This window comes from Propithecus coquereli, unplaced genomic scaffold (assembly GCF_000956105.1).
Source record: "Propithecus coquereli isolate 6110/MARCELLA unplaced genomic scaffold, Pcoq_1.0 Scaffold42, whole genome shotgun sequence".
NCBI lineage: Eukaryota > Metazoa > Chordata > Mammalia > Primates > Indriidae > Propithecus > Propithecus coquereli.
Window position 1 is genome coordinate 1,647,513 of NW_012149952.1, and position 8,866 is coordinate 1,656,378.

Here is an 8,866-nt window from a genome sequence, read left to right on the forward strand (position 1 = left end):
GTCTCGCTCTTGCTCAGGCTGGTCTCGAACTCCTGAGCTCAAACAATCCGCCCGCCTCGGCCTCCCAGAGTGCTAGGATTACAGGCGTGAGCCACCGCGTCCGGCCTACTATGAACAATTCTATGCACACAAATTTGAAAATTTAGATGACATGGACCAATTCCTTGATAATTATAAACTACCAAAACAAACACAAGATGAAATAATGTGAATAGTTATAAAATTGAATTCATTGTTAAAAACCTTCCAAATCTCTAAGCCAAATAGTTTCACTGGTAAATTCTACCAAACATTTAAAGAAGAAATAACACTAATTCTACATAATCTCTTCCAGAAAATATAAGAAGAGGGAACGCTTCCCAATCCATTTTATGAGGACAGAATTACTGATACCAGACAAAGACAGTACGAAAAACAAAACTACAGACCAATATCCCTCATGTATATAATTGGAAGAATCCTCAACTAAATATTAGCAAATCAAGTCAAGCAATATATAAAAAGAATAGTACATCACTTACAAGAGATATTTATCCTGAGAATGAAAGGCTGCTTCAATATTCAGAAATTAATCAACCTAATCCACTATGCTAACAGTGTAAAGAAGAAAAAAACTTATCAAATGATACAGAAAAAGCATTTGACAAAATACAATACCCATTCACAACAAACTTTCACAAACTAAAAATACGAAGGAACTTATAAAAATGCTTCCCCCTAGGATCAGGAACAAGACAAAGACATACATTCTCACCACTCCTATTCAACATTGTACTGAAAACTAGCCAGTGCAGTGAGGCGAGGCAAAAAAAAAAAGGAAAGGCATACAGATTAGAAAGCAAGAAATAAAACTGACGCCATTTATATACAACATGATTGTCTATGTGGAAAATCCCAAGGAATCTAAAAAACAAACTAAAAAACAAAAAGCAAAACTTCTAGTGAGTTTGGCAAAATCAAAGAATGCAAGGTCAATGCACAAAAATCAGGTGTATTTCTATGCACTGACAATGTACAATTGGAAAACAAAATTTAAAAGCAATGCAATTTATAAAAGCTGCAAAAGAATAAATAGTATACTTAGGAATAAGTCTAAAAACAGGTACATATCTGTATGTATAAAGCTATGAAATACTGGTGTAAGAAATTAAAGAATACTTAAATAAATAGAGGGACATGTTATACTCATGATTGGAAAACACCGTGGTAAAGATAGATGTATAGATTTAATGCAATGCCAATCAAAATCACAGCTGAATTTTTTCTAGATATAGATAAGCTGATTCTAAAACATATACGGAAAAGCCAAGGAACCAGAATAGCTAAAACAATTTTGAAAAAAAAATGAATAAATTTGGAGGAATCGAACTATCTAATTTTAAGACTTACTAAAGTCTTGAAATATCTTGGTACTGGTGAAAGGATATACACATAGATCAATTTAGCATAAGACAGTACAGAAATGAACCCAAACAAATGGTGTTGGGATGGTTGGTCATTCATATGTAAGGATACGAACCTCAACCTAACCCTCACATATTATTAATAGAAAAAAGTTAACTAAAAATGGATTACAGCTTTAAATATAAAATGTAAAACTATAATTCTTTTAGAAGAAAATAAGAGAAAATATTCGTGACCTGGTGTTAGGCAAAGAGTTCTTAGACATGACAGCAAAAGCAATACAAAGAAAACATTGATAAATCAGCCTTCGTCAAAATTAGAAACTTTTGCTCTGCAAAAGACACTGTTATTGAAAAGAAAAGCTACAGGCTGAGAAGATTTCCTTGCGAATCGCACATCCCATGCAGGACCTGTATCCCGAACGTGTAAATAGCTCTCAAAAATCGACAACAGAAAAAACACAACCCAATTTAAAATTGGGCAAAACATACAGACACTTCCACAAAAAAGATAGAAGGGGCTGGGCGCGGTGGCTCATGCCTGTAATCCTAGCACTCTGGGAGGCCGAGGCGGGCGGATCGTTAGAGCTCAGGAGTTCGAGACCAGCCTGAGCAAGAGACCCCATCTCTACTAAAAATAGAAAAAATTAGCCAGGCATGGTGGCACACACCTGTAGTCCCAGCTACTCAAGAGGCTGAGGCAGGAGGATCACTTGAGTCCAGGAGTTTGAGGTTGCTGTGAGCTAGGCTGAGCCACGGCACTCTAGCCCGGGCAACAGAGTGAGACTCTGTCTCAAAAAAAAAAAAAAAGATAGAAGGATGGCAATATAAACAGAAGAAAAGAAGCATCTGCTGAACATCATTAGCCATTAGGGAGATGTAAATTAAAGTCAAAATGCAGTACTAATACCAAATATTAGAATGGCTAAAATAAAAACACATGGACAATACTAAGCACTGACAAAGATGTAGAACTGGAATGTTCAGACATCATTAATGGGAATGCAAAATAGTACAGATACTCAGAACAGTCTGGCAGTTTCTTATAAAGATAAACACATACTTTCCATATGATCTATCAAACCCACTCCTGGGTATGTACTGAGAAACAAGCACAAAAAACTGTACACATTCATAAATGCTCTATTCATAAATGCCAAAAACTGGGAAAAAAAACTTCTCAACAGGTGATTGGTATATCCATAAAATGGAATATTAACCAGAAGTAAACAGAAATGAAGTATTGATATATACAAGTTAGATGAAAGAATCCAGTCTCAAAGGTTACATACAGTTCATTTACATGACATTCTCGAAAAGAAAAAACTATAGGGTTTTATGGCTACGGTAGTTGCTGGTGTTTATAGGTGTGGTGAGGGGTGATTATAAGCGAAAACAGAAGGGGAGTTTTTGGGGTGATAGAACTGTTCTGTATCTGATTATGGTAGTGATAATATAAACCATACCTATGTTATAATTAATAGAACTATACACCAAAAGGAAAAAAAATCAATTTTTCTGGTACGATAATTTTTATAAAAACTTGTTTCCTTATCTGTAAAATGTGGTTAATAATAAATTTGTTATGAGAAATAAGTTAATATATGTAAATCATTGGAAACACTGCCTCAGTTATAAGGCATATTCCATAAATGTTGCTATTATCATTTCTAACAATTTGTTTCTTAGGAAAGTTCTTTAGATCATCAAAACGTAACAAGTAATTGCTCATCAACTCTTCAATACTCTGAAATAGTTGGTGGATTCTATAACCTACTGAGATTAAATGAGATTGAGGAATATCTCCATGGGTTATTTCTGTTTTGAAACCTAATTCCAATTTTAGGAATTCTACACTGCAAGCCCTTGATGCTAGCTGTCTGCTGAGTAGCTACTTTAACCATAAACCCTTTACCAACCTTATACTATATGCTGAGCGCACAGAGGAAAGAAAGTAAGACATGGTCCCAGCAATGGAACTTTCAGTGTATGGTAAGAGACAAATGAGACAAAAAGAGCTGCAAGACGTAGGCAAGTCAAACTGTATACTGGAAAACTAAATTCATTACCATCCCTCTCCAGAGTCCAACTCTCTTGTGTCCTCTAGCTTTCTTAAGTAAGTACCATTCTGTAAGCTGCAAAGCTACCTTAGAGTAGCTGCTAGCATCTCCTTCTCTTGGTCTTGGATATAAGCAATTTATGATAATGTTTGACACTTACGACAATCAATCAATATTATATTAACTCAGTGTTGGGAATTTGCTTTAAAATATTGAAACTAAAAATTGGAGGGGGGGGTGGATCAAGACTGGCAAATGTTAATAAGGGTTGAAGTTGGGGGATGGTTCCATAAAATTGTTTTAGTTATATTACATTTGACTATGCTTATCAATTTCCATAATGAAAACTTGAGGGAAAAATAAAAGCTATGAAGCTTGTTTTGTGAAACTTAGGTAAAAATCCAAAAATAAATCTACTGGAGAGGAAAGCATTAATATTGCTATTGCTAATTTCTGCAGTTATGGGTAATTAAATTTTTTTATACTTTATGTGTTTTCTTAGTCCTCTACAATACGCAATCATGTCTATAATCAGAATATGAACTATAAATATTGCAAATAAAATACAATTAAATTGCAGATGACTAAAAAAAAAACCTTATCAAAAAGTCAAAGCTTATTAACATAGCTTTCATGGCTCTCTTCAGAAATCCACATATACCTTCTCAACCTGATACTAAACACATTAAAAACTAAGGCAATGGATTGAAACTATCTGAATGCAAACTCCAGCTCAGCCTCTTACTAGCCGTGTGACCTAAGGTAAAATATGCTGTGTCCTTGACTTCCTCATCTTTAAAATGTGAATAACAGTACCCCGCCATAGGGCTCTGGTGAGGATTAAATATGCTAATTCACATAAAACTCTTAGAATAATTAGTACTAAATGTTTAAATACTGTTTTTATTACTCATGGCCAAGTACTTTCCCCATTCCTTCCTGCCTTTATTCAACAAGTATCAGGGCATCTTCATAGCAGAATTTGTCAATGAGTGAAGGAAATATTTTCTTGCCTGAGAAGGGAGGACACGGGAGAAAGAAGGATCTAAATTCTACGCAGGTGAAATTCTGTTGCAGGAGTCAAAGGGTCATCCCCTCCTTCTCCCTGCAGCCTTTTTCAAGAAGCCAAGGCTAGGGAAAGAAAGGAGGCTGGGAGAAATGAGAATCTAATCAGAACTCCCGCATATATTACAGGGGACTCCCCTAACAACAGCCAGGAGTGACCCTCTCCTGAAAAAAAAAAAAAACACCCTTCTTCAGGAATCAGAGAAGGGCCAGGGACAGTGCAGCTAGAGCTCTGACTTCATCCTGGGTTCACAGAAGCTTTCAGGGAACTGCTTCTCGGAAAATTGAAAAGTACTAATAACAAGACTTGTCTTCTACCACATGTCAGGCCCTGTTCTAAGTCTTTTTATTTAACTCTTAAAATAACTCAGGTAGATACTAATACCATTTTGATGAAGAGGAAACAGAGGCAGAGAGAGATTAAGACACTTGCCTAACACGCTGCAAGGAAGTTGCGGAGCTGGCTGACGGTCAGAAAAAGGTTTGCGGGAGTACAGAACCCAGGGGACCCTCAATCCTGGCGACGTACAGCCCTGGCCCCGGCCCCAAGCCGGGGATGCGCCAACAGCCCCACACTTGAGAAGGCTCATTCAAAGGGAATGCAGACCCCGCCCTTCGCCGTGGGCGCATTCTCTTCCCCAGGGTCTACCGCCTGGTTACCGCCGGCCACAGCAAAACGAAGAAAGATCGGTGTAGACACAGGGAGAGGGATACCGAGAAGGGAGGGCTCACCTTTCTGAGAGGAACGAAGGCCGCGGCCTCGCGTACCTGAGGCGGAAGTGACTCTGCCTACAGAGACCTCCCGGACTACGCTTCCCAGAATTCCCGACGGGAGCAGGGACTCAGCCGCGGCGTCCTGTAGCGGAAGTTATCCGAATACGCAGGCGTCCCAACTACACTTCCCAGAATTCCCAGAACACCGCGTCGCCTTCTAGGGCGGAAGTGCCGGCTTCCAAACTGAGAACTCGGATTGAATTTCACGTCGTGTGGGTCGGGAACGAATTGTGTAACCGCGCCTTCATAGACCCGAAACGCTTCCAAACACAGGGAGTATGTATATATATATACACACGCACACACATTATATATTTGTGTGTATATATATGCATACATATAAATATATGTAAAAAATATATATATATTTTATTCTGCAGCAGATCGTACATTAAAGGCACCTTTCCTGGAGCGTGTCTCTGACCATGTGGATTTTCTGGACAGTTCCCGGAATCTCCTGCAGGGAAGCGCTTCCTGCAGATTGGTTCTTTCTCTTTCGGATATGTCAGTATTTGGATAGACACTATTCTTTTTTGGATATTCAGTCTCAATTAGTTCTATACTGCTAGTCGAGCTCAACCGCGCCAACCTCCCTTTTTTCTTGAAAATGTTTTTCTTTCAAACGTGGCACCCAAATAAATGCAGCCAAAGCAAACTACCCACCTACTATTTACCTATTCCAAGAGGATATCCGATAAAGGAGAGGATGGAGAAGCTTAAAATACGAAAAAAGGAAGAAGAAAGAAAAACGGATTATAGAAGGGAAGGGATGTGTGGGCTAAAAATGTAGATACTAAAAGGAAATTGGGCTGACCTGTACTGGGCACCGAATGTAAGGAATACAGGATCTCCACTTTTCTTTGACTGGATTTCCTTTTTTATTCAATTTGGGCGTGGATGCATCTAGAACTCTGGCAGTGTTACTACTACCATAAGGTATTCATTCCAAGAACCACAAGAATAGATAGACTTGGATGCCAATAATCCACAAAATATCAGATGCAACCATTGATTAGGTCATAAAGCAGAAGGAGTAAATGTTTCCCATGTTTCCTTGGCTTTAATTGCTGATAATGAAATGTGGGTCATGAGGGAAACGGAAGGGCTGTATTGATACAGACAAAACGTTATAACGTGGGAAGGGATAAATCCTTTATAAAACCTTGAAAGTTTTTCTTCCTTGAGCTCCTAGTATCACATCACCTATTTTCACTCTGCCCTTGATATCATAAATACTATAAGTTGTCTTATTGAGGAAAGGATAATTTAGGGGGGACAGTGGATGAGATAATGGCTCAATCCAGAAAACTTTAGCAGAAATAGAGAAGAGAAAGTGTAAGTGCCTGCTTTTCTCCTGGGCAAGACATATATATAGTTTTCCTTTATGCTAGTGCATTAATTGTATTTGATGTTGTCTCTTGAACTCTTGTAATCTAAAACAGCTCTCCTTCCCCCTTTTGCACGCCTTGACCTACTGAAGCAAATAGGTCAGTTGTCATGTAGGATTTCTCATATTCTGGATTTGTCTGATGGCTTCCTTGATCTGGCACTTATTGTCCTGAAATGTCAATATTTTCTGTAAAATAGCAGTTAGATTTAAAGGTTAGATTTTTGGCAATAACGCAAATATGATGCTGAAGATAGCTGAACAAGGTCCTGTACAATGTCCTACTGAAACCATCTGAAATGCTGGGCAAGTACTGTCACTGGAGAGTAAAAGAAAAAGACACAACAGCCATTATGTGAAAATGCTCAGTGGTTTAAAAGAATGGAACCATTTAAAGGAATTAGACCGGCTGGGCGTGGTGGTTCACGCCTGTAATCCTGACACTCTGGGAGGCCGAGGTGGGTGGATCGTTTGAGCTCAGGAGTTCGAGACCAGCCTGAGCAAGAGCGAGACCCCCGTCTCTACTAAAACTAGAAAGAAATTAGCTGGACAACTGAAAATATATATAGAAAAAATTAGCCGGGCATGGTGGCACGTGCCTGTAGACCCAGCTACCCGGAAGGCTGAGGCAGGAGGATCGCTTGAGCCCAGGAGTTTGAGGTTGCTGTGAGCTAGGCTGATGCCACGGCACTCTAGCCCGGGCAACAGAGTGAGACTCTGTCTCGAAAAGAAAAAAAAAAGAAATTAGACCATGTGATTATTTAACAACTTCTCCCTCCCCCAGAAACGTTTTTGAAAAGAATTATGTTTTATATAAAAAGAATCAATCTGATAATAGGTGAGTTTTTTTATAAAATGAAAGGAAAACTTCAAAACACAGGGATGAAATAAAGAATGTTTTGTATACTTCCACTTCCAGTAATAATAAAATAGGTAATTTGGAACAAAAATCTGGCAGATGAAAGGTGAACAAAGTTTTTCAATGTCAGAGGAAAAGACAAGATAATGGAGAATCAGTGGGCAAAAATTCAGAAGAAATCTGGAGGAGTCATGTATTTGGGGCTACTTTTCTACTGGGGAGTGATGGTCTAGTCTAGGAGCTAGACTATAAAATATACATCTTTCAAGCACACAAAACACTTAAAAAAGGGTAAAATAAATTTCAAAATACTGAAATAATACTAAATAGGCTTCCTGAATACAATGAAATTCAGCTAGAAATCAGTAACAAAAATATAAATAATTCACATTTGTGTATTTAATAAATATTGCCTCATCTTCAAACCCACCCTTCTTTACTTTGCTTTTGGGGGCTGGAATGAGAAATATGCAGCCAAATTTTTTTTTTCTGTCATCTGGTCCTATGTTTGGCATTGCCAATAGGGGACCACTGGACAAGACAATAAGGCTAGGGGAGGAGTGGGGAAGTAGACACTTCCTACTTCCTGTGGGCTTCCAGGCAGTAGTACTATCTTCTTGTAGCAGCTGCCTAATTTGCAGTTTTTCCGACATTTGAATAACCAGTTTCATCGTGGCCATTGTAGACATTGTCAAACGACTTTTTAAAGCCTGCTCCTCAGATATCGAAGTCCCAAAACTGCTGGGTTTGGCCCTGGGCTCAGAGACAGCAGAACCAACTGAACACTGGCCCTTCCTCAGAGATCTGAGTTTCAGGACAGCAGGACCTTTCTCCAATCTTCTAAGTTTTAATAATCCTTATCTCTTCACTTTGTTCCCTTAGAGCTTGGGGTGGTTGCTGCTTGCTGCAGTTGCTAACTCCATCGTCCCTTAGAGTTCTCATTTTGCTCTTTTAGAGATCTAGCTACCAACTCTAGTTAATTAGTTTATTAGAATATACTGATTCTTTCTTTTTAAATAACTGGTGAGATTTCTGTCTCCTCAGTGGATTCTAAATTATTCACTGTGTTTGGAAATTAATCAAGCTACTTTTAAATAATCCATGGATCTCCTTGTTAGTGTAGTGGGAGTAGTAAAAAATAAATAAATGATCCATGGATCAAAGAAATATTGCAGGCCGGGCGCGGTGGCTCATGCCTGTAATCCTAGCTCTCTGGGAGGCCGAGGCGGGCGGACTGTTTGAGCTCAGGAGTTCGAAACCAGCCTGAGCAAGAGCGAGACCCCGTCTCTACTATAATTAGAAGGAAATTAATTGGACA

At 38.7% G+C, this 8,866-nt stretch overlaps 1 protein-coding gene across 1 annotated transcript in view; it reads right to left on the minus strand.

Moving 5' to 3' along the window:
• Positions 1 to 5,303, minus strand: part of ZNF112 (zinc finger protein 112) — a 40,846-nt gene extending 35,543 nt beyond the window's left edge. The window contains exon 1 of the mRNA XM_012653298.1: positions 5,261 to 5,303. The gene's annotated coding sequence lies outside the window, so the exon portion shown is untranslated. The remainder of the gene's footprint in view (positions 1 to 5,260) is intronic.
• Between the last annotated feature and the right edge of the window lie 3,563 nt (positions 5,304 to 8,866).